This window comes from Canis aureus, chromosome 20 (assembly GCF_053574225.1).
Source record: "Canis aureus isolate CA01 chromosome 20, VMU_Caureus_v.1.0, whole genome shotgun sequence".
NCBI classification, from domain to species: Eukaryota; Metazoa; Chordata; class Mammalia; order Carnivora; family Canidae; genus Canis; species Canis aureus.
This window is the reverse complement of record NC_135630.1, coordinates 39,588,551-39,612,514: the sequence shown is the minus strand read 5'-3', so window position 1 is coordinate 39,612,514 and position 23,964 is coordinate 39,588,551.

Sequence of the window (23,964 nt, the reverse complement as noted above, 5' to 3'; positions counted from 1 at the left end):
TTTCCGGGACTCCAGGATCACGCCCTGGGCCAAAGGCAGGCACTAAACCTCTGAGTCACCCAGGGATCCCTAAATAAAAACTTTTAAAAAGGAAATTATCAGAGCTAATCTAGAAAAATTCTTCAATTTTAGATGGAGAGACTATGGATCAGAGATGGCCTGTGCAAGGCACACAATGAGGCAACCTCATTGCTAGCTACAGAACTGTGTTCTCTCAGGATGCCTGGGTGGCTCAGTGGCTTAGTGCCTGCCTTTGGCCCAGGGTGTGATGCTGGAGTCCTGAGATGGAGTTCCACATTGGACTCCCTGCATGAAGGCTGCTTCTCCCTTTGCTGTGTCTCTGCCTCTCTCTCTCTCTCTCTTTCCCTCTCTATCTCATGAATAAATAAATAAAATCTTAAAAAAAAAACACCTGTGTTCTCTCAAGACTACTCTGTGCTTACCCTATCTGTTATACTTTCCTCCTGCCACATTGTCATTTATATTCTTTTTTCTACCCAAAATTCCTTCATATCTTTCTCTTTTTTTAAGATTTTATTTATTTATCCATGAGAGACACAGAGACACAGGCACAGGCAGAGGGAGAAGCAGGCTCCATGCAGGGAGCCCGACGTGGGACTATACCCTGGATCCTGGGATCACGCCCTGAGCCAAAGGCAAACACCCAACCACTGAGCCACCCAGGCATCCCTTTTACTGTAGTTTCTAAGAAATATCCAAAGCTTTCCTTCCTTTTCCTAGAGTCATAGTCTTAAAGTTCACTTTATCTCAGTTTTCCCAGTATCCTTTATCCTGGGTCAGTAGTATTTTTGTTTTACTTTTATAGAAATACTTGTAAATAGTTTAAAATACCAAATAATTTATGAAGATTTATATTGAAAAACAGAGTCCCCTCATTCATTCATTCATTTCCAATCATAATTCTTCCTCCTGTGGCACAATCACTTGGAACTATCTTAGCTTTTCCTTCTGGTATTTATTTTATATTATGTAATGACTTAATTTTTATTTCTTAATTTTTCTGTTTTACATAATAGGTACTGTAATCTGTATTAGTCAGGGTTACCCAGAGAAACAGTACCACTGAGATATATATTGCTATTCATATTATTATACATGTTATTTTATTATATATAATTATCATATGTTATATATTATTTGCTATATATCATTCTGTTTTACACGTATAAATTTATTATGAAGGATTGAATAATGTGATTGTGGAGGCTGAGAAGTATTAAGATCTGTGGTTGGTTAGCTGGAGACCCCAAAGAATTGGTGGTGTAAGTTATGGTCCAAGTCTGAGTTTGAAGACAGAAGACCAATGTTCATCTAAAAGACAGGCAGAGAGAGCAAATTCATTCTTACTCAGCCTTTTTATTCTAGGCAGGCTTTCAATGTTTGGCTGAGTCCCACTTATTTGGGGAAAGCAATTTGTCAGTCTACTGATCTGAATGTTAATCACATCTGATTATGCTAAGTAGAGAGCAAATAATGTGTGCCCTATCTATCTATCTATCTATCTATCTATCTATCCATCCATCTATCATCTTTTTATCACCATCTATCATCTATCATCTTTAAAGTGAGATTCATATCCTTTATTCAGTGCTATCAATACCATTGGGTTTATTTCACTCTAATCCAGTTATACTACCCTAATGCCCTGCTTTATCTCCTTCACAGAGAGGCATGATTCACTAAGGAAATATTTCTTTTTCTTCTGGTTATGACTAATAGCTCTTGGCTTTGGAGTATATTTACCCAGTAAGCAATACAAAACTAGATAAAGAACCTCAGTCCCCAAAATCAGTTTACCAATTCTGTCTGCAACACCCACTCTTGCTTTTCAGGCTCGTGGAAAATATTAGTAATTAATAAAACTCCATTTGACAACAAATTATCACTGTAATGTGTTAAATTGGAAATAACGATGAAAATAAATTAATAAAAATAAATATATTTTTCCATTGCTCTGTGAAAGAAGCCCAATAACAAACCCAACAAATCTCCTTAACTAGTACTGACCTTGTCTTATGATTTTGTTTGCCAGTGTATTCTTAGCTAAAAAATAGCTATTCTCCTTGAACATGATTAATTCCATGTTTGGGAGTAGGAAAAAAATCAATTTGGACTTAGAGTATATTATTATTGCTAGAAGGAAGGATCCTTTCAGGGATGCCTACTGGGAGGTGGGAATTGTTAAGAGAACAAAGGAACCATATTAAAGGGGCTCATAGTGGCTGAGTATGACAATTTTCAATTAATAATGACAGAAAAAGCCCTCATAATTAATGGAAACAAATTCTGTTCCTGAAAGGCTTTGACTTCATAGTGAAATTTAAATGTAAGGAATTAGCATAAAGTATATTATATTGATTGCAATACAAAAAGTAGGCGGTATTAATTAGATGCATAAACTGTTTCTTCTATTAAGTATATGTTTGCTTATAAACTGCAAAGATGTGCTTGCTTCTCTCAGAGTAATAGGGAATGACAAATACGGAGGTGGGGCTGTTAATTATGCAAATAATCCCAGAGAAGTTAGTGGCTACAACAAAAATAGAAGAGAAAAATTAGTCCCAAAGCCACATGAATATACAGGCACAGAAAGGGTCCTACAGTGTATTTCAGTTTGGTGTACTAGCTGAATGTTCTATACAGACCTGACCATATAGACTTGATCCTTCATATAGTATGAAAGAAATCTTTGGAAAGACTTACTGAATAGAATTACATACAGATAATACATCTTATGTTGGTTTGTTTGTTGTTTCTGTCCCAATATCTTATTGCAGTAAAATATACATAACCTAAAATGTATCATTGTACCGTTTAAGTGTTTAAGTGTACAGTGTACTGGCATTAAAATATATTCATGATGATGTACTACTAACAATACAATCCATCTCCAAATTTTCTTTTTATTTTGTACAACTAAAACTATGCACATAAACATTAACTCCCCATTCCCCTATTTTCCCCCATCCTCTGGCAATCACCATTCTCCTTCCTGTCTCTATGATTTTGACTACTCTGGGTGTCTCATATAAATGGAATCATACTGTATGTGTCTTTTTTTGAGATCGGCTTATTCCATTTAGTATAATATTCTCAAGTTTCATCTGTTGTAGCATATGTCAGAATTTCCTTATTTTTTAATATTCCATTGTCTGTTATACCATGATTTGCTTATCCATTCATCCATCAGTGGATATTTGGGTTAATTCCACATCCCAGCTATTGTGGATTATGCTGCTATGAACATGGTGTATAGACATCCATATCTTTTTAATAAAATCTAAAAACAGGCAAAATATTGGATTATGTAATAATCACTAAAAACTTAGAGCAGGCATAATTTTGGAGAAAAACTAGGTTTAAAAAAGACTTACATTGAAAGAATGGGCCCAATAAATTATTGATGTAACAAAGGAAGTTTATACTTGAAAACAAACCTTGAACTAATGATTAGTGACTAGCGAATTTGCCTTTGGAGAATCAACGAGATCTAATGAGCCAACAAAGCATCAGTTGGTTGATAATACAGAGTTAATAATCACTTTGGCTTGGGAATTTATTGTACATCTACTAGGTCTCTAATTGTTTAATCTCACTAAAATATCAAAATAAAAACTACTATAAGCATTGGGAAGTATAAAACAGGAATAGAAAGGATGATGACAGGGTGTTGAGGATTTAAAATAGCTTTAAGTATCCATCTAGTAGTATGTTTCGTAATCAACATATTTATATTTGCTATCTCTTATTTAAAGCAGCTAAATGTTCAAAAGAATCTTAATATTCAGTTTGAATTTTAGTTTAAATTATTTATGGAGATTGATTTTGTTTAGATTACAGGCAGGGACTAAATGCCAAAGAAAAATAGTTTGAAGTTGAGAAATTGCTTTTACAAAATTTGTGGCCGCTTCTCATTAAATTAATTTTAAATTCCAAAAAAAAAAAAAATAATAATAATAATAATAATAAATAAATAAAATAAATAAATTCTGTAACACCAGTACTCAAATTTCTCTATGATTTTTTTTTTAATTTTTTTTTTTATTGGTGTTCAATTTACTAACATACAGAATAACACCCAGTGCCCGTCACCCATTCACTCCCACCCCCCGCCCTCCTCCCCTTCTACCACCCCTAGTTCGTTTCTCCTGGGGAAATCTTTTTTTTTTTTTTTTTTTTTATTGGTGTTCAGTTTACTAACGTACAGAATAATACCCAGTGCCCGTCACCCATTCACTCCCACCCCCCGCCCTCCTCCCCTTCTACCACCCCTAGTTCGTTTCCCAGAGTTAGCAGTCTTTACGTTCTGTCTCCCTTTCTGATATTTCCCACACATTTCTTCTCCCTTCCCTTATTTTCCCTTTCACTATTATTTATATTCCCCAAATGAATGAGAACATATAATGTTTGTCCTTCTCCGACTGACTTACTTCACTCAGCATAATACCCTCCAGTTCCATCCACGTTGAAGCAAATGGTGGGTATTTGTCATTTCTAATAGCTGAGTAATATTCCATTGTATACATAAACCACATCTTCTTTATCCATTCATCTTTCGTTGGACACCGAGGCTCCTTCCACAGTTTGGCTATAGTGGCCATTGCTGCTAGAAACATCGGGGTGCAGGTGTCCCGGCGTTTCATTGCATTTGTATCTTTGGGGTAAATCCCCAACAGTGCAATTGCTGGGTCGTAGGGTCTCTATGATTTTTTAAAAGATGTGTTATCCACTAAAGAATAGTTTTGGTTCCTGGAAGGTGATTGATACAATATCCACTTAGAATATTCTATTATTGCTAGACTGCAAGGATTCTTTCCGAGATGCCAGGGAGAAGGGCAGGTAATACTCCCTCTTGGATTTTAAAGACTCTTCACTTTGCTCTCTCCTGATTTCTGTCAACACACTACCTAGATATCCACCAAAAACCGGAGCCCCCCCATTATAGCCAGAACCATTCAGAAACCTTAGATGTCATCAGGCCTAACCTCACATACAATGAAGAAACTGGGTTGTGACCAACATGGAAATAGTTTACTGAGACTTGGTGGAGTCGGTAGTTATACCCACATTGTTACTGATTCCACATCAAATGCTTAAGCTATGCCTTTGTACTTTTGTTTTTTTGTTTGTTTGGCCTATAGTCCATGCTTGTCTTCCAGCTCTGTCTCCTACCCAAGCATTTGTCCTTCCATCCATTTTGCTGTCACACATGCCTTCCAATTTGCATTGATGACAGACTCACAACAGGTTCTATGAAAGGAACCCACGTACTGAAGTAGCAGAATTAAAAATGATTTCTTTTGCTGCTAAGATTTTAAGCTTCCTATTGTCAATATTTTCATGAACTGAGATACCCAGATCTAATAGTGGAGGGAATGCCTTTAAATGCCAGCCATGGTGGCCACTGACATCATAAAGCTAAAATTTCTAACATTTTCTCCATGTCACTAGTGCAAGATGGTTTGTACACTGTTTGCATTCCATTATTTGAGTTCTCAGGCAGTTGAAGAGGGAAATGTCACTTTTACAAATGATTATCTCCTTGCCGCCACACAAAATGGCCAGTTGCTGGCTTTTTGTATGTTTTAAGAGAATTCCTTATGGTGAATATTTCAACTAAGTAAAAATGTCAGAGCTGTGAAAGACACAGGTTATTCTCAAACCACCAAAGGAATTAATGATGGCCCCTCTCTGCCTGGCATTTAAGGATCCAGGTTCCTGATCCTAAAATCCCTTGCCTTGCAGCTTACCTTCCAAACATGGTCTCTCTCTCTTCATGTGTGTATCTTTTTATTTATTTTTTTAAAAACTTTATTTATTTATTCATGAGAGACACACAGAGAGAGGCAGAGACATAGGCAGAGGGAGAAGCAGGCTCCTTGCAGGGAGCCTGATGCTGAGTTAGGGACAAATGGGGGTAGGTAGGGGGCCATGGAAGCAGGCTCACAAAATTTCCAAAAATGCTGAGGTGGAAGGAAACTAGAGATAAGGGAAGAAGCCAGACCACCCTGCCCTACATGTGGGGAAGGAGAGTGTCTTTCTATGATAGTCATCTCTGACCAACAAAGAATAACCAGACCCCAAAGAAGAAGTAAGGCTTATTAAAGATGTTATCACTAGTCCTTAATCAATTGTGATATCCAGTAGGTAATGTTAAAGGATTTAGGACCCCTGATTGGCTTCCAATAAAAGATCAACCCTATAAGCCCTCAGTGGCAACCCTGTCAGGACCCATCTCACTCCTGAGAGCTTCCTGTGTCTTTACTTAATGAACTTCTGTCCCTTTACTCACTCTCCTGTGTTCACAATATTCATTCTTTGACTCCGTGAGACAAGAACCAAGCTCTTCTTTATCAATGCGGGATTCGACCCCCAGATCCCGGGATCACGACCTGAGCCAAAAGCAGACGCTCAACCACTGAGCCACCCAGGCATCCTTCACTGTGTGACTCTTGAATCCACCCTCCACAGAGTGGCCAGAGAAACCTATCTCAGATGTTCAGTAAATATGCCACTTCTCTGTGACAGCCTGGCAGAAACATGGTACCATCCAGGAACTAAAAATTAAGTTCCTTAACTCAAAAGATTAGTTCCTCTTTTTTAAAGATTTTATTTATTTATTTATTCATGAGAGAAATCGAGAGGCAGAGACTTGATCCCAGGACCCCGGAATCATGAACTGAGCCAAAGGCAGACACTCAACCACTGAGCCCCCAGGTGTCCCAGATTAGTTCCTCTTTAAACTGTTCCCCATATAGCTCTAATTTCATAATCATATCACTGTATGCCTATACTTAACACTCTACCAAATACTGAGCTGTTTTTCTTTCTCACACATAACACACAGAGAAAAATAGTATGTACTTCTCAGGATTGTTTCAAAATAAGGTGTATGAAGAACTTAGCACTTGCCTCAAGGAAAGCCCTCAATAAACAAAAAAAAAAAAAAAAAAAAAAGGAAAGTCCTCAATAAAAAGAACTTTTGAAAATTAATTTTAGAGTTAATTCCATATGGCTTTCCTCATTTTGTTTCTTCCTTCTCCATGTGCCCTCAACTTCCCAACATCCTTCCCCTTTTCTGATTTTGTTAACTCTGACTTGCCCCCCATGATACCTTTCACAAGTCATCTCCTCCAAGAACAGATGCCTATCCTCTGTATGGTGCCCCAGACCCAGCTTTAGCATTGCAGCATAAACTCATTTTTCTGAAATTTTCTCTTTTCCATCTGTCTTTCCCATTGCTCTGGATTTGCCCTGAGGACAAGAAGGAGGACTCACTCATTTTGCATTCTTGATATTTAGCATAATAAATGGCACTTGATAAAAACCCAGTAATTTTTTTAATATAAGATACTACTAAAGAAAAGATACTTTAATTACGCAAAGCCCACAACAAGAAAAACTAAAATTATTGCTAAAAATATTAACTTATAACACACAGCATAGTCATTGTGGAATGCATGGCAGGCATTGTCTTTTCTTTTTTTATTTCTTTCTAATTTTTATTTATTTATGATAGTCACACACAGAGAGAGAGGCAGAGACACAGGCAGAGGGAGAAGCAGGCTCCATGCACCGGGAGCCCGACGTGGGATTCGATCCCAGGTCTCCAGGATCGCGCCCTGGGCCAAAGGCAGGCGCCAAACCGCTGCGCCACCCAGGGATCCCTGCCACCCAGGGATCCCGCATTGTCTTTTTTTTAACCAAATGTCTACTCTGACACAGTGCAGAACCAAGTGTGACATATGAATGTTGTAGCAGCCCTTACATGGACATTCCTCAAGTTCGGGGTATTTTGAGATATTATTTGCTGTTATTTAAATCAGAGTATCAGATATAAATAAATTCAAAATCTGGCCCAAAAACTTGCTGTTTGAAACTGGGAATGGAAGGAGCCAAAGGAATACAGACTACATTTTTTTAAAAGCAAATAATAAATAAAAGAATGAAAAGTGGTTTTTATTGCAAGTAATAGAAAGACTCTGGTTTAATCTCTGAAATACATTTAAAACCCATAAATAGGAAACGATTGCATACTTCTGACCCAGTCTCATCTGATTGCCTGACTTGCTACTCTAGTAAATTGGATATTGGTTAATTGAATAGTTTATCAATCTGCAAACTGCATTCAAGTTCAGATGCTCTTTAAAATGTAATCATTCTAGATAAATACTGTTGCGGTTTTCATTTCAATTTTTGATCACATCACAGTAATATGATATTTTCTCATTACATTTCACTATAGATTGTGCCTTGACATTATTTGCTAAACTTGCTTACCAAATGCTTCTTTCATGCAATATTCCTTGCAAAATGTACATTTTGTCAAAGTGGGAACTTGGAGTGCTTTAGACTAGGTGGCATACTTTCCTAATCAGAATCTATTTTGAAGTCCTCAAAATCAGCATGGATCAATGGAATACAAAGCATACAGAATAGCAGTCTATAAGGTTGACCTTTGAAATTTGTTCATTTCCAAAAGTAAATTTGGTCATTGAGATCTTAAAATAATCACGTTTACTTTTTATTCCAATAAGGATAATAGAGATGACTTTTCCAGCAACATAAGAAAATACAGGGTGTCTCTTGGAAAATATTGGGTATCATCTTGTAAATTCAGGTAGTCATTTAAAAGAATTTTAAACGTCGTTGTAAAAAAAAATTTGCAGTGTGATTAGCAATATAATACCTGAATTTGAAATGCTAGTTGAATTAAATTTACCTTTCATTATTATAAAAAACGGAATATGTTAAAAATCAAATATGTATTTAAGAAGTTAAAAAAACGGAAGCCCCAGTGGCTCAGCATTCTAGTGCCACCTTCAACCCAGAGTGTGATCCTGGAGGCCCCGGGATCGAGTCCCACATCGGGTTCCCTGCATGGAGCCTGCTTCTCCTTCTACCTGTGTCTCTGCTTCTCTCTCTCTGTAACTCTCATGAATGAATGAATGAATGAATGAATGAATAAATCTATCTTAAAAAAAAAAGAAGTTAAAAAAAATCACCAAGACTCTCATCCACTTCTCCCTGTGTACATATGTGTTTTGACCTACCAGTATTCTTCCCTCTTTACTAGTCATGAGCCATTAATAAATATTATGCAACAAACCATAACAATCCATCTATTTTCAATTCCATCAAAATCAAGTTATAGTGTCATCAAATTAACAATTTCAAGAAATGTGTATTTTCTTTTTGAAGAAAGCATTAAGGCAGAAATTATAAAGGAAAAATCCCATAGATTAGACTATAAAATCTTAAGATACCCGTAAGGCAAAAACAATGTTAAGATATATTTCTCTGGTCAAAATCTATATACATTTGCTGCTTACTTGGCTTTCATTCCTTCCTTCCCAATTTTTCCTGGTATCTTATTTTCCTTCAGGTATGCTCCCCTGTCCCACAGAGCTCATTCGCTTTGAGACAAATTGACTTTAAATCTAAGAGCGCACCCTGATTTATTTAATTCACGCAATACTTCTAATTATTTAGCCACTGCAGTTATTAGGAGTGACCTAAGTCAGTCCAAATTAAGTTCAAGTCTTTGTTTAGAACTCTAGAAGATGCTCTCCCTTTCTCTGGATAGCATAAAGGTTGATGTGATGCCTACAACTCCGGAAACCACTTTACTACCATGAGGGCAGCCCACCAGAGCACAAGTGTGACCCGTAAAACAGAGAACATCTGAGAATTCAGGCAGAGATTCGGTAAAATGATAGCTGAAATCTACTCTGCCTCTGGGCTCTCTTGTTGTTTTTGTTGTTATATGAACCAGGAAACTTTCAGTGTTAAGATGCTACTGTTACTGTAAAAAAAAAAAATGGGTAGTTTTAATCACAGAAATTGATAGCACAGTTCTGGAGGCTAGAATTCTGAATTAAGGTGTCAACAGGCTGGGTACCTTGGCCGTGAGGAAGAGTCTGCACCATGCCTTTTGCCGAGCTTCTGATGGGTCCCTAACGATCCTTGGTGGTCCTCCAGTTGTAGAGATATCATCATGATTTCTTCTTCATATGGTGAGTTTTGCAGGGGGAGGGTGGAGCACAGCTCAACCAATAACACTTCCTTTATTGTTTAAGCCAATTTCAAGTTTTTCTTGTTACTGACAATTAAAATCACCCTAACTAAAGCCAAGGGAGAGCCCTTATACACACGGTCATCTGCTGGTATTTGAAATTCCTAGCCAACCACAAAACAAGCCCGTTCATTTCCAAATTAGTTAATCATCCTCTGAACCACAATGTCACTTTGGAATACATTTGCAAAGTGATTCTTCCAAGGCTGTTTGATCCTTAACCGTTTGTTTCTCTGTCCACACAGTGAGGCCAAAAATTTAACTGAAATTAATCCTGTGGCTTGACAGCAGCTTCCCAGAATGAGCTCTAGAGTATTGACTATATTATACACAAAGAATATTGGTGGTTAGCTCACCCTCCCTGCTATAACCGAAGACTAGAGCTTAATCCCTCCTCTTCATGTTAGGCCTGGTATCCTGAAAATGTTTATTTCTGTATTTAACATTAAACATATGATGAATTAAAGTAGTATAAAAGTATAAGAGGGAGAAAGAGCAAAGGGCAATATGTAGTTATACAGAAGACCTGGGTAGAGTTTGGGATGCTACTGAGGAATATCCAATAGGAGAGCATTTTGGAAAGTTTGTTACAGAATTGTCCTTGGAGATGTGTCTTCTGGTGGATTGTCACACTTGAGACTGCAGTATCTTAGCTGTCATGCTTTAAAATATTTTATGCCCAATTTTATCCTTTCAGGTCATACTTGAAAATGATTCAAATTTTATTTTCATTTTTTTTTATGATTTTATTTATTTATTTGAGAGAGCATATGAGTAAGGGGCAGGGAGGGGAGGGGGAAAGGGGGAAAGAGAAGCAGATTCCCTGCTGAGCAGGAAGTCAAGGGCTAGATCCTCAGGATCCTGAGATCATGACCTGAGCCTAAGCAGAGGCTTGAGGACTGAGCCACCCACGGGCCACTATTTTTACTTTTTAAGACATATCAGTTAAAAATATTTCTTTCAATTTGAGATTGATTGTCTAATGGATATTTAAAATCTTATAGTACGTTTCCCCTTATTTACACCTCCAGGAAAAAGAAAGTACAGTAATACTGTACCAATTGTTATAGAAAAATGAGCGATTTACTGTTTGCTAATCTTAGCGTATTCATTTATAAATGGCATAAGGTGAAATATGAAAAGTGCCAAGAATGCTTCTTTCACCAGTTTTGTGGTTAGTGGTGATTTTTTTTTTCTTTTTTGTGGAAAAAAGAATTTCAATGTACTCTGATGAATCTAAGAAAAAAAAGATATTCTAATTTCATAGAGAAACTTCTGGAAATCCTGCCCATCGGTAGAGGACTGACCAGACTCATACCCCTTCTTTATTTTGTGGTAGAAAATGATGGATGCCATCTTTGTATTAAGTTCCTAGAGTTCTTGAGCAATTGAAATGCATTAGAAGAAACTCATGAAGGAAACCTAGTGTTCCTAAAAATAAGAAGGGACTGACAAAAATGCTGCCCATATTGTACATTGTTTGTGAAGGAAAACCTACGAATATAAGGAATATAAACCGGTGAATTACATCATGTTTTGCCCTTTAGTGATACGACTCTGGTAGAACTTGAAGAGAAGGAAGTGAGCAATAGTTTTAAAGTATGAAGCTATTGCATTTGTTTACAAATAAATAAAAATTCCCTGAATTTGATAGCAAACATAGGAGGTTTTTTTTTTTTTTTCTTAACATTTTATTTATTTATTCATGAGAGACAGAGAGAGAGGCAGAGACACAGGCAGAGGGAGAAGCAGGCTCCACGCAGGGAGCCTGACGTGGGACTCGATCCTAGGACTCCAGCATCAGGCCCTGGGCTGAAGGCAACGCCAAACCGCTGAGCCACCCGGGCTGCCTACAAATGTAGAAGGTTAAGCTAATTATCAGAGTGATGGAATTCACATGAATTGGTGAATGATTAGATGTCCCAGGTAAATGGATAGAAGATTTTCTGGGTCTCTGATTGGGTGGCAGCATTATTATTGATGCCATTGAACTGCCCTGGAGAATATAGAAAGAAGAGAAGGCTTCTTTTATTGGGGGATGCGCCCTCGGCACAGATTGTTGATTGCAATGAATCCCTGAGACATCCAAATGAATAGTAGATGAGCAACAGTTTCCAGTTCTTTTTTTTTTTTTAAGATTTTATTTATTCATGAGAAACACAGAGAGAGAGAGATTGAGAGAGAGAGAGAGATGCAGAGACACAGGCAGAGAGAGAAGCAGGCTCCATGCAGGGAGCCTGATGTGGGATTCGATCCTGCGACTCCAGGAACGCGCCCTGGGCCAAAGGCAGGCGTTAAAACCGCTGGGCCACCCAGGGATCCCCAGTTTCCAGTTCCAAATTGAGTTACAGGCTGGTTTTCTTATGGCATCACTCAGAAGAACGTCTAGTACTGGTCCAAGAGTAAGCAGTGGCATGAATATATTGGCACAACATTCTATAAGGCTATATAAATAAATGTTACTTTTTACTTTTTATTTTGGGGACACAAGTTAAATACACAGCTTTCTAAAGATCTTTTCTCCAGATTCACTGGCTGAAAAATTTTTTGGACTGTAATCTAGGGACTTTTCAATATGCTTCTTAGATGATTCTGACAGACTGTCAGGTTTGTCAACCACTGATATAGGGCCATTTTCCCCAAACTTTGATCTGAGAAAAAGTTTGGGGATATTTTAACTGATATTCCAACAGTTGGATCTGTCAAACAAGCTTGTGAAATGCCACATACAAAATCTCTTCCTTAGAGTTACAAATAAGCATGAGCTTAGTAAATAAACGAGAAATCTGTTTAATGTGTTTAATAGTTAAACTTCATTTTAAAAGGGACAGTTTTTCTTCATACCTATTTGTATCTTTGGAGGAATCTTTTTTTTTTTTTTCCTTAACATAGACCTGGAAAATACTATTTTAGACATGATCGTCATGTAGTACTTTAAAATTACAAAATGTTATAGGTCAATTATATCTCAACAAAGCTGGAAAAAAATAAATTACAGATGTAAGAAAGAAATGTCTTCTGCTTGAGATTTTATGGTTTTAAGTTTTACATTTAAGGTTTGTCTACTATTTTGAGCTTATTTTTATATATTATGTGAAGTATGAATCAAAGTTTTCCTTTGGTGTATGTATGCCCAATTATTCCCGCATCAGTTTTTGAAAAAACAAAAAAACCCTTTCTGTATTGAATCACATTGTAGCTTTGCAAAAAATCAGTTGTCCATGTATGTGTGATTATCTTATTATTTATTAATATGGTGCATTACATTAATGGATTTTCTAATAGCGAACGAACCATGCTTTCTGAAATAACTTCCACCTGTTCATTATGTATTATTTTGTTAACACAGATTTTTATTTTTTTGCTAATACTTTATTTAGTTTTTTCATTAATATTCATGAAAGACATCGATCTGCATTTTGGATTTTGTACTGTCTTTTATACATTTAATTTTCAGTGGGATATTTGACTTAGAAAACAATATAAAAGCTTTTATTAATTTTCAAAGACTAAAAATTTTGCATAGATTTGGAATATGTTTTCCTTTTGGAGGTTTGAGAGAGACCCATATGAAAGTATCTCAGTCTAGCATATTTTGGTGGGATAATTTCTTCATTTTTTTTCTTTTTTATAGATTTTAAAAGTATCTTTTTCTTATTGGGCTAATTGTGGTAGACTGGATTGTCTCAGTAAATACTCCAGTTGGGTAGATTTTCTCTTTTCTTAAGATATTATTTATTTATTCATGAGAAACACAGAGAGACGCAGACACAGGCAGAGAGAGAAGCAGGTTCCCAGCAGAGAGCCTGATGCAGGACTCCATCCTAGGACCCCGGGGTCATGACCTGAGCCAAAGGTTGACACTCAGCCACTGAGCCACCCAGGTGCCCCTGTCATCTAGATTTTCACATTTATTTTTACAGAGATCTTCACATTGTTCCATTTTGAATTTTTTCTACTTTCATGTACATTTCCTGCCTGCCATTCTTTATATTAGAATGCAGTTTGTGCTTTCTCCTTTTTGATTATCTGATACATATTTTAGTATTTTTAAAATGTGTTAACTGAAATATTATCTCCTGATTTCTTCTTCAATAACTTCTTTCTTGTCTTTAATATTTCCAATTCTTTTGTTTGGTTTACTTTTTTGCTCTTTTTTGTAGATTTTTGAGTTAAGAATTTAATTCTCTTATTTTTAATCTTTTGCTTTTATTGAGTGATATATCTGAGGTTATGGTGTTTCTTACAACTGTTTTAAATGTACCCATGATTGTATATATGCTATTTCACTATTTTAATTCTTTTCCACATGTGTAATTTGAATCTGTATTTCCCTTTTCACTTAAGTCTTTTAAAAGTATGCTTTTTAATTTGTTTTGTTTTTTAAATTTCCAATTATACTAGGTCTTTTGAAAACTTTGTTCAATTTTTTAATTTTCTTGCATTGTGATCAAGGTGTTTTGAAATTCTTGTTCCTTATGAAATGTACAAAAGCATTTACGTGTGTTGTATGTGGGCATATGTGTGAGACCTAACAAGTGGTCCATTTCTATGAATACTTCCATGCCCAAAAAGAGATCAATTCCCTATTCTGATATGTGTCTACTGGACCTAATTAGCTAATCACGTTTTTTAGAGCCTCTATGTCCTTACTTACTTTTACTCTTTTCATTTGTTTTGTACTCAGAATGGTATGTTAAAATCTCATATTACAAGCTTTTTTCAATATCTCCTTATGTATTCTCTATTTTTTGCTTTATAGACATGTTTTTTTTTTTGCTGTTTGATTCATATATATTTATTTGTATTTATAAATCTATCATTGTGAACTAAAGTTCCTTAGATTAAAATATATTCTGGGATGCCAAAGTGGCTCAGTTGGTTTAGCATTGGACTCTTGATTTTGGCTCAGGTCGTGATCTCAGAGTTGTGGGACTGAGTCCCGAGTTGGGTTCCTCTCCCACTGGCAGGGAGTCTACTTGGGATTCCCTCTTTCCCTCTCCCTCTGCCCCCAACCACATGCTCTCTCTCTCTCTCTCTCTCTCTCTCTCAAATAAATAAATAAATATTTAAAACAAATTCTTATTTGCTATATTTATTGTATTTTGGCTTAAATTCTCGTTTTTCTCATTTCAGCTTTCTGACCTCTGTGCTTTTAATTCTATTTTACTTACATACCTTATCCATCTGTTCATTTTAGCTTTTTAAATTAACTTTGTTTTAAATATTTTTCTTCTATATGGCATATAATTCAATCTTGGGGTTTTTTGTTTTGTTTTGTTTTGTTTTGTTTTTTTGAGCTGCAACACTTTATTTGTAGGAGAATTAAGCCTTTACACAACTATGGCCATTACTTCTATTTTAGTTCCTATTTTTGTTTTATTTCATGTTATGTTATAATTAATATGTGGACATTTTTTCCTTAGACATAGGGTTAATTTAAATATAAGCTCTCTTCTATTGTTTCACTTTTCCTTTTCAGTGACTCCAGTTACATCCATGTGAGATCTTTGCTTGTCATACTTTCATCATCTGTTTTCTTAACTTTTTTCTTTGTTTATCCCATATTATTTTTCTCACCATATTCCTTTTTTTCTTGTTTTACAGTTTAAGACAGGACTATTTCATTGTTTCCTTTTTGAAGTACTCTATAGTCATATGTACATTAACTTCCTGCTCATCTTTCTTTTCATCAACTTTCTGAGATTTAAATTTTTTTCTTTATCCCATTTTTTATTCTTTTGGCTTATTGCCAGCTTTCTTTAATCTTTCCTAATTGAATTTAAATCTGTTCTCTCTTGAATACCTTAAAATTATTTTTTCTTTCTTTCTTAATTTCTTTCTTAATGCTTTGTGTTATTGATCCATTTTTCCTTTTTAAAGGATTTTTTTCTCTAAGATGGTAGCAGGAATGTTTCTAATTTTATTTCCCTCCTCCTCTTCTTCTTTATGTATTTAATGTATCTTGTTAAAGATCGGTTTGGAAGTATAATTTTGGAGGATCTTTATCCTTTCATCCTTCTACTGAATTATGATTAACAAAATGTTATAATAGTTCAGGTGAACAACATATTGATTCAACAATTCTATGTATCGCTCAGTGCTCACCACAATACTTATAGTCACCATTCGTCACCAAGCAACATTATTACAATACTACTGACTAGGTTTCCTATGCTATACTTTTCATCTTTGTCACTTATTTATTTTATAACTGGAAGTCTGTACTCCTTAATTCCCTTTATTTCACACACCCACCTTCTTGCATACATTATAACTTCTATTAGTTTGCAAGGGCTACCGTAACAAAGTCCCACAGATCCTGGGGCTTTATAGAAATTAACTTTCTTACACCTTTGAAGTAGTATAAGTATACTCTAGGACTTTGTGGCATAGCCATCTGAGATCAAGATGTCAGCATATTTAGTTTCCATTTAAAACAATGTTTTCTTCCAAAATGTAAAATTGTCTTTGTTATTATAGAATCTTTGAAAAATGCGATAAATTTAAAGAAAAGCATTCAGATAATCCAGAACCCCACTGCCCAGAAATAGGTGTCATGAAAGTGTTGTTACTCTCAGAGATTTTATATTCTTCTATTCAATGGCACTCTTTTTTTAATGGCACTTTTTTTTCAGATTTTATTTATTTATTCATGAGAGACACATATAGAGAGAGAGGCAGAGACACAGGCAGAGGGAGAAGCAGGCTCCATGCAGGGAGCCGGATGTGGGACTCAATCCCAGGACTCCAGGATCACACCCTGGGCCTAAGGCAGGCGCTAAACTGCTGAGCCACCCAGGGATTCCCTTAATGGTACTTTTGAAACCAAATTTGGATATGCTAAATGTAGTGCTTTTCCTTTTTAAGAAAAAATCCTGCTTTTTCCATTTGACATTACATTGGGTACATTTTTCATGAAAGAATATATATTTTAAAACCATGATCTATAAATATCTTATATATTTATTTATAGATCATAATTTATTTAACTTTTCTCCTTTTTATTGATGATAGAAACTTATATTTTTCACAATTTCAAATAGCATTATGATGAACAAATTCCTATACAAAATTCTTATTTATCTATGATAATTTTTAGTTAATAAATACCCAAAAGTGGAGCAACTGCCTAGAATTTGATTAACATTGCAAGTTTAAAAGACCTAGGGGCACCTTACTGGCTTAGTCAGTAGAACGTGTGACTCTTGGTCTAGGGGTTGTGAGTTCAAGTCCCATGTGGGGTATAGAGCTTACTTAAAAAATAAAATCTTGGGATCCCTGGGTGGTGCAGTGGTTTAGCGCCTGCCTTTGGCCCAGGGTGCAATCCTGGAGTCCCAGGATCGAATCCCACATCGGGCTCCCGGTGCATGGAGCCTGCTTCTCCCTCCGCCTATGTCTCTGCCTCTCTCTCTCTGTGTGACTATCATAAATAAATAAAAATTAAAAAAAAATAAAATAAATAAATAAATAAAATCTTAAAATAAAAAAATAAAAGATCTAAATAATAATTGTCATCAGATAACAGGGCTCCATTGGATCAGGAAGAGGAATAATTCTACATGGGCCACCTTCCATGGCTAGCTAGCATGGTAGTCAGGAAACACTGGGCCTTAGTCACTTTTTCTGCTCAGTGGTGGGTTAAAGACACCTGCTGCTGATGTCCTTACCCCAGTCTTGGCTCACTAACCAGTCTACCTTCCACTTTCCCTCTTTAAAAGTTCTTGATTGTTTCACCATGTTTTTCTAGGGTTTATAGTTGTAGTTGTAGAAAAGAGCAGTGGAAATTGGTCCATATTCATTGTTACAGACCACAAATCTCATCTTTCAACTAATTTTTTCTGAGCTTATACATACGCTATACTTTTTCTTGTGCTCATCTTGAATACTCCCACACTATCTCACAAACATGACAGTATATGTCAAACAAACAATTCCTTAATTTATAGATGCAATCAACTTCATAAGGCATAAAATCATGTTTTTATCTTTCTTTTGTTTTTTTCTGATTTACCTTTAAGAAATATGGACATAAGGACTTTTTCTCCAGGACAGAGCATAGAAGTATGATGATTTAAGCAATCTGACAGTGCTTTGACGCTGTTCTTTAAGGAGGACATTTTCTATCAAATAGCAAGGGCTTATTAACTCTAAATGGAATAACATCCTTTCTGCTTTTTTTCTGTGTACTTTGCCTCCTGGGCAGTTTTCCAAAGTTTCCAACTTGAAATATCTCTGCAGAATAAGTAAAAGAATACAATGTTCAGGGCTTGTTTCTTTCCTACTCCTTCTCTGGCTTTCAGATGAAGCCTTCAGCAAACCCTAGTCCTTCCTTATACTTCCTTTGACTGGAGTCAGAGAGTGGCCCACTGTGCATAATATGAAGATGTCTGAAAACAGCATTTATGATACTTTATGAGCAAGGTTGGAGATGACTAGCACATTCCATTTAAAGGAAGAATGGTATTGAAAAGAAGTGACTCTTGAAGGTAAAAACAATGTGGTTCTCTCTTTTTAAAAATATTTTATTTATTTATTTGAGAGAAGAGAGAGAAAGAAAGAGAGCATGAGCAGGGGAGGAGTAGGGGAGAAGAAGCAGGCTCCCCTTGAGCAGGGAGTCCAATGAGGGGCTTGATTCCAGGACTCCAGGATCATGACCTGAGCCAATGGCAGATGCCTAACCAACTTCCCTACCTGTAAAATGGGGAATATTATCCTCCATTTCAGAGGAAATATTAGGATATATGTAAGAAAAAGACCATAGACACAGGATGGACTTAATAGTTACAGCTATTTTGGTTGTTTGTAAAACCACAAGAAAGACATACACTCAGAATAGCCTAGTAGAGTTACCAACATTCCTTCCTAAATCCCTCCATCCTAGGTATGTTGGGTCCTTGACACTTCCATTTGCCTCAGCACAGCAGAGTATGAGTAAGAATCCTGCCCTGAACCCAGTGGTCCATAAGCTAGTATTTGTTTATCCATACGAACCACATTTTTTCTTCTCACTTGGTATGTTGTCAGAATTTCCAGAAGAACTGTATATGTCTGACATTCACACTATCTTTGCTCTCTACACGTAAAACTGCCATATGGGGGTGCCTGACTGGCTGAGTCAGAGAGCATGTGACTCGATCTCAGGGTTGTGAATTTGAGCCCCACACTGGGTATAGAAATTACTTAAAAATAAAATCATTAAAAAAATAAAATGAAATGAGCTCAAGTTTTAAAATAAATGAATAAACAAACAAATAAACCTACATATGTCTCATTACCCTCTTCCCTATTCAACTTACTTACATAGTCCCCATTATGTATATAGTTTTGTCTTAGAGGACCTTGAAGTTGACAAGGCACATCCTGCTTTGTATTTGGTCCCTGAAGGGAGCCTCACTCTCAACCTTTCTGTACCAGTCCTCACTGCCTTATGTTACCATTAATTCTTGGAAATTCTCCCTCCCTCTCCCTACCTAGTTGTCTTCCCTTTGATATCCAGCATGCTGTGCCTTTGATAAGTAGTGGTACATTCTGGGAATAAGCACTCACAGTAGCAGGGCTAATAAATGTCCCTCTAGACACCAGCAACATGTACAGTAGCTAGAGGAATAGTCTTTAAAGATAGGAGACACATCTCAAAACAAATTTTGCTTTCTTTATAAGAATATAGGACACCAATAGATTTCACACAATTCAAGGACCAAATAAATATAGGCAATTGGTGCTTTATTATTTTTTAAATGATGACTTTACTAAAATGCTTCTAATTTCTGGATTGGAGATGACAAAAGAGACATTTGTTTGTGTTTTGGAAGGTAGACATGAAGTGGCAGACATTACTGTCAGAAGGTTAAGCTGAGTGAGAGACCACAGAAGTGCCGGTGAGTTCCAGTTTGTCTGGCTCACCTTACTTCATATCCAGCTCTTTCTGACTTCTGGCTCTGTTGACAATCATCCCAAATGCACCACCAGATGTAGGGGCAACAGCCTTTGGCAGATGTCTCGATTAGCTCTCCTCTGTGGTCACATCTTGGCAGGGGGAGACGACTCTCCTGCAAGTTCTGATTTTTCTACCTTCTCCAAAGTTTAGCAGAGCTGGTTAGGGACTTTGATTTTCCAGCTAGGTCCCATTGTGGCCATTACTTCCCAAACATGTCTCTAAATTGTGCTACACCTAGTTCCTATCATAGGTTTATATTCTATGGTAGTCATAATGGTCCTACTTCCCTGATCAAATCCTGACTGACACAGAAATGTTCTGGTTTTCTGTTTGTTTCCTACTTACGGCTTAGCTAGTAGCTGTTATTTGTTTTATTTCTGATTCCAAGGATAATAACGTTTTTCTTTATTTTTTTAATTTATTTTTTATTGGTGTTCAATTTGCCAACATATAGAATAACACCCAGTGCTCATCCCATCAAGTGCCCCCCTCAGTGCCCATCACCCAGTCACCCCCACCCCCCTCCCACCTCCCTTTCTACCACCCCTTGTTCATTTCCCAGAGTTAGGAATCTCTCATGTTCTGTCTCCCTCTCTGATATTTCCCACTCACATTTTCTCAAGGGTAATAACTTTATGTAATATCTATAAACATGTAAAAAACACATTTTTGGGGGTATTAGTGGAATGTTAAGCATGAGGTTGCTATTAGGAGTATTCCAAGTATTTTCCATGAAACAACAAGTTAAATAGATGAGCCAAGAGTATGACTTTTGAATCAAATAGACTTGGTGTGAATCCCATCTTCTCATTACTGTTTGAGTGATTCTATATAATTATTTAATCTCTCAAAATGTCAATTTTTCACAAATAAAATTGTGATAACTGTTTATTTTATAGAGTTGTTGGAATTATTTGGTTCATTTAACAAAATATCTGGCACATAGTTGGTAACACTATTATAAAGTAGCTATCATTGACTAACTCTGTGCCAGACTCATCACCTATATCACCTGTAGCGGTCAATAGTGGTCAGTGTAGCAGTTTTTATAATGTTTATTTTTTGCACAGGATGATTGAGGCTCAGGCCCTTTTCCCCTCTAGATTGAATGTCTGTACTAAATATTTTTCACATGAAAAACTTATTTTACTCTTATGAAATACTAATCAGGAAACAAGTAGTAATTTTGATTCACCAGACTAACTGAAGACGGTAAAAACATGAATAAGTCAAAGAGGTGGGTAACCTAAAATTATATTTACCTAAAATTCCACTGTGAATCACATGCAATTTGTCCAGCAGATTTGTTTCCTAATTCAAAACAATGAAGTTATTTTTCACCTTCTCAATAAATATGACTAGTGCAGAAAACTGGGTTAGTTCTGAAAAGCAATTGAAAAAAAGAAACAAATTGACTTTATATTAAAAAATTTCCACTGATAATTCTCAATACACATAATTCCCCTAAAGCCAACTAGAAACTGAAAGACTTTTAAATATTAGAAGAACACACGGTCTTCTGTGGAAGACAAACCTCTTCTTCCATTCCAGCTCTAGACCCTTCTTATCTGTGCATCTTTGTACATGTTTTAAACCACACGGAGAATCAATTTTGTCATTTGTTATATGAGAATGATATGTCCTGCTATTGGAAGAGTGTGAACATTAAAATGGAATAATACAAAATAAAAGATAGTTTCAGGACATATGCGCCAGAGATCCACCAAAAAATGATGTGTAGATGACAATAAATCATGAACATATGCTTCACATCATTCATTATTAGGGAAATACAAAATAAAATGACAATGAACCACCAGTACACATCTATTATAATGGCCCAAACCAAAGCAAAACAGCCAACAAATCTAAGAATACTAAGTGCTGGTGATCATATGGAGCAACTAGGAATCTCATACATTGATGATTGGAATGAAATATTACACAGTTACTTTGGAAAAGAGTTTGTAGAAAGTAAAATATACATAATATGACTCAGAACTGCCCTCTCAAGTAGTCACTCAAGAGAAATTAAAAATTATATTTGCTTGTTTGCTTATGTTTATAGCAAATTTACTCATAATCACCGAAAGGGAAAAAGATCCAAATATTCTTCACCTGGTAATATTTAGACAGACTGCCATAAATCTATACACTGGAATACTATCCCACAATAAAAAGGAATAGAAGACTCATCCAACAGGTTGGATGATCTCAGTGATGTTCTGCTAAGTGAAAGAAGACAGAATCAAGGCAAAACTATGGAGACAATAGAATTGTGCTAGATCTTGATTGTGATAATAGTTACATCAAAGCACAATTGTGTCAACACACAAAGAACTGCACCCTGAAAAGAGTGAATTTTACTCTATGTAAATTATACTTTAGTAAAAAGACAATCTCATATTCTGCCTTCTGAAATTTACAATGCACATTTCATACACCATCTATTTGATCTTCAGACAATTTAGTTGGTAGATATTATTTTTTCCCTGTTTCACAGGTAAAGAATGAAATGTTGAAAAAAAAAAGCAGGATCGATTCCAGGTTTCCTGATTCCTAACCAGGTGTTCTCTCTGGCAGACATTAAGATACTGAGGTGTGTTGTTTGAACCTAAGTTGTTTGATACTTTAAAAACACCCCATGGTAGCTTTTCCATTAAATAGCTTTGCAACGAAAAATATCCCAAGGTGTCACATTTTTCACATTATTTTTTTTCTCATTCTTAGAAAAGGGTGCAAACTTCCCTGGGATAATTGACCATCCATTGAAGTTACATATTTTGTATCTGTATTCTATTGCTATTCTCTTCTTTAAAAAATGCTTAAAAAATACATCAACAAATCTCCTGCTAAACTACTGCAAGGGAGCTGCTCTTGGAGAATCTAAGAATAGGTTAGTTTTGTTTCTTCCTATAAACTTTCTCCCCGGGGATGGTAAATTAGACAAGCTAGCAGGTCAGCTTTGAAGACACTCAAAGCAGACATTTGGCACCATACAGATTACTTTTCTTTAGTAAGATGGACATTTATCTTGCCTCTTTTCTCCTGTAGAGAAAGAAAACCACATGAAGAAATTTAAACCTCTTGCAACAAGCAGAATAACCACTCGCTCCCAATCTAAAGGCTCACTAAGGAGCGATAGCAAATCTCTTCTCCAAGATTTAACCATCATTTGGAATTGAGAGGCCAAACTGAAATACTAACACTCTTCCAGTTGTTCATATCAGTGACCCTAAAGTCCTTACCCTTACCCGCATGATAATTAGAGAACAATTTCATCTTCTATGCTTCGAAGAAATTTGTACTGACTTTTAAGTGGGAACTGGATGACTATCCTCAAGAGAACCCAGATAGAATTTACTTTGGTTCTTTATACCTGATGAGCTTTATTAACTACTGGGGATGGATTAGTGGAGAATAGATAAAAAGAACCGTGGAGCTGGTAGTTATTTGGTATCAAATTAAGATACCATGGTAAAGGCTATAAGGAGGAAAGGATGCTGAATTTGGAGTCACTGCCATGTTAATTATGTATTATTGGTAGTGTTAGGCAAGGCCTGAGGCTTTTGTTTGTTGATTGGACTTTTGGATCAAGAGACAGAAAATCAACTGAAGTAGCTTAGTAAAAGTGAGCTTAATATAGTAATACTGTATGTCTTTCGAGGCCTAAAACAGAAAAAAAATTAAAAACTGGATTAGTGGAGGAGCCGAAAGGAGGGCTCAAGTTTCAACAAAACATTCTGTCCTGGTCAACTTCTGTATGGAATTACGTCAGATGCCTCTATCTAGGTCAATAAATTATCATAAGAACGACAGCTAGACTGACCATGTTGAGTAGGTACTAAGCTTTGGGCAAATAAACCATGTGTGGACATAGGAATGATTTCTAATGTAACTTCCCCATCTACCACCCTCTAGAGAAGGG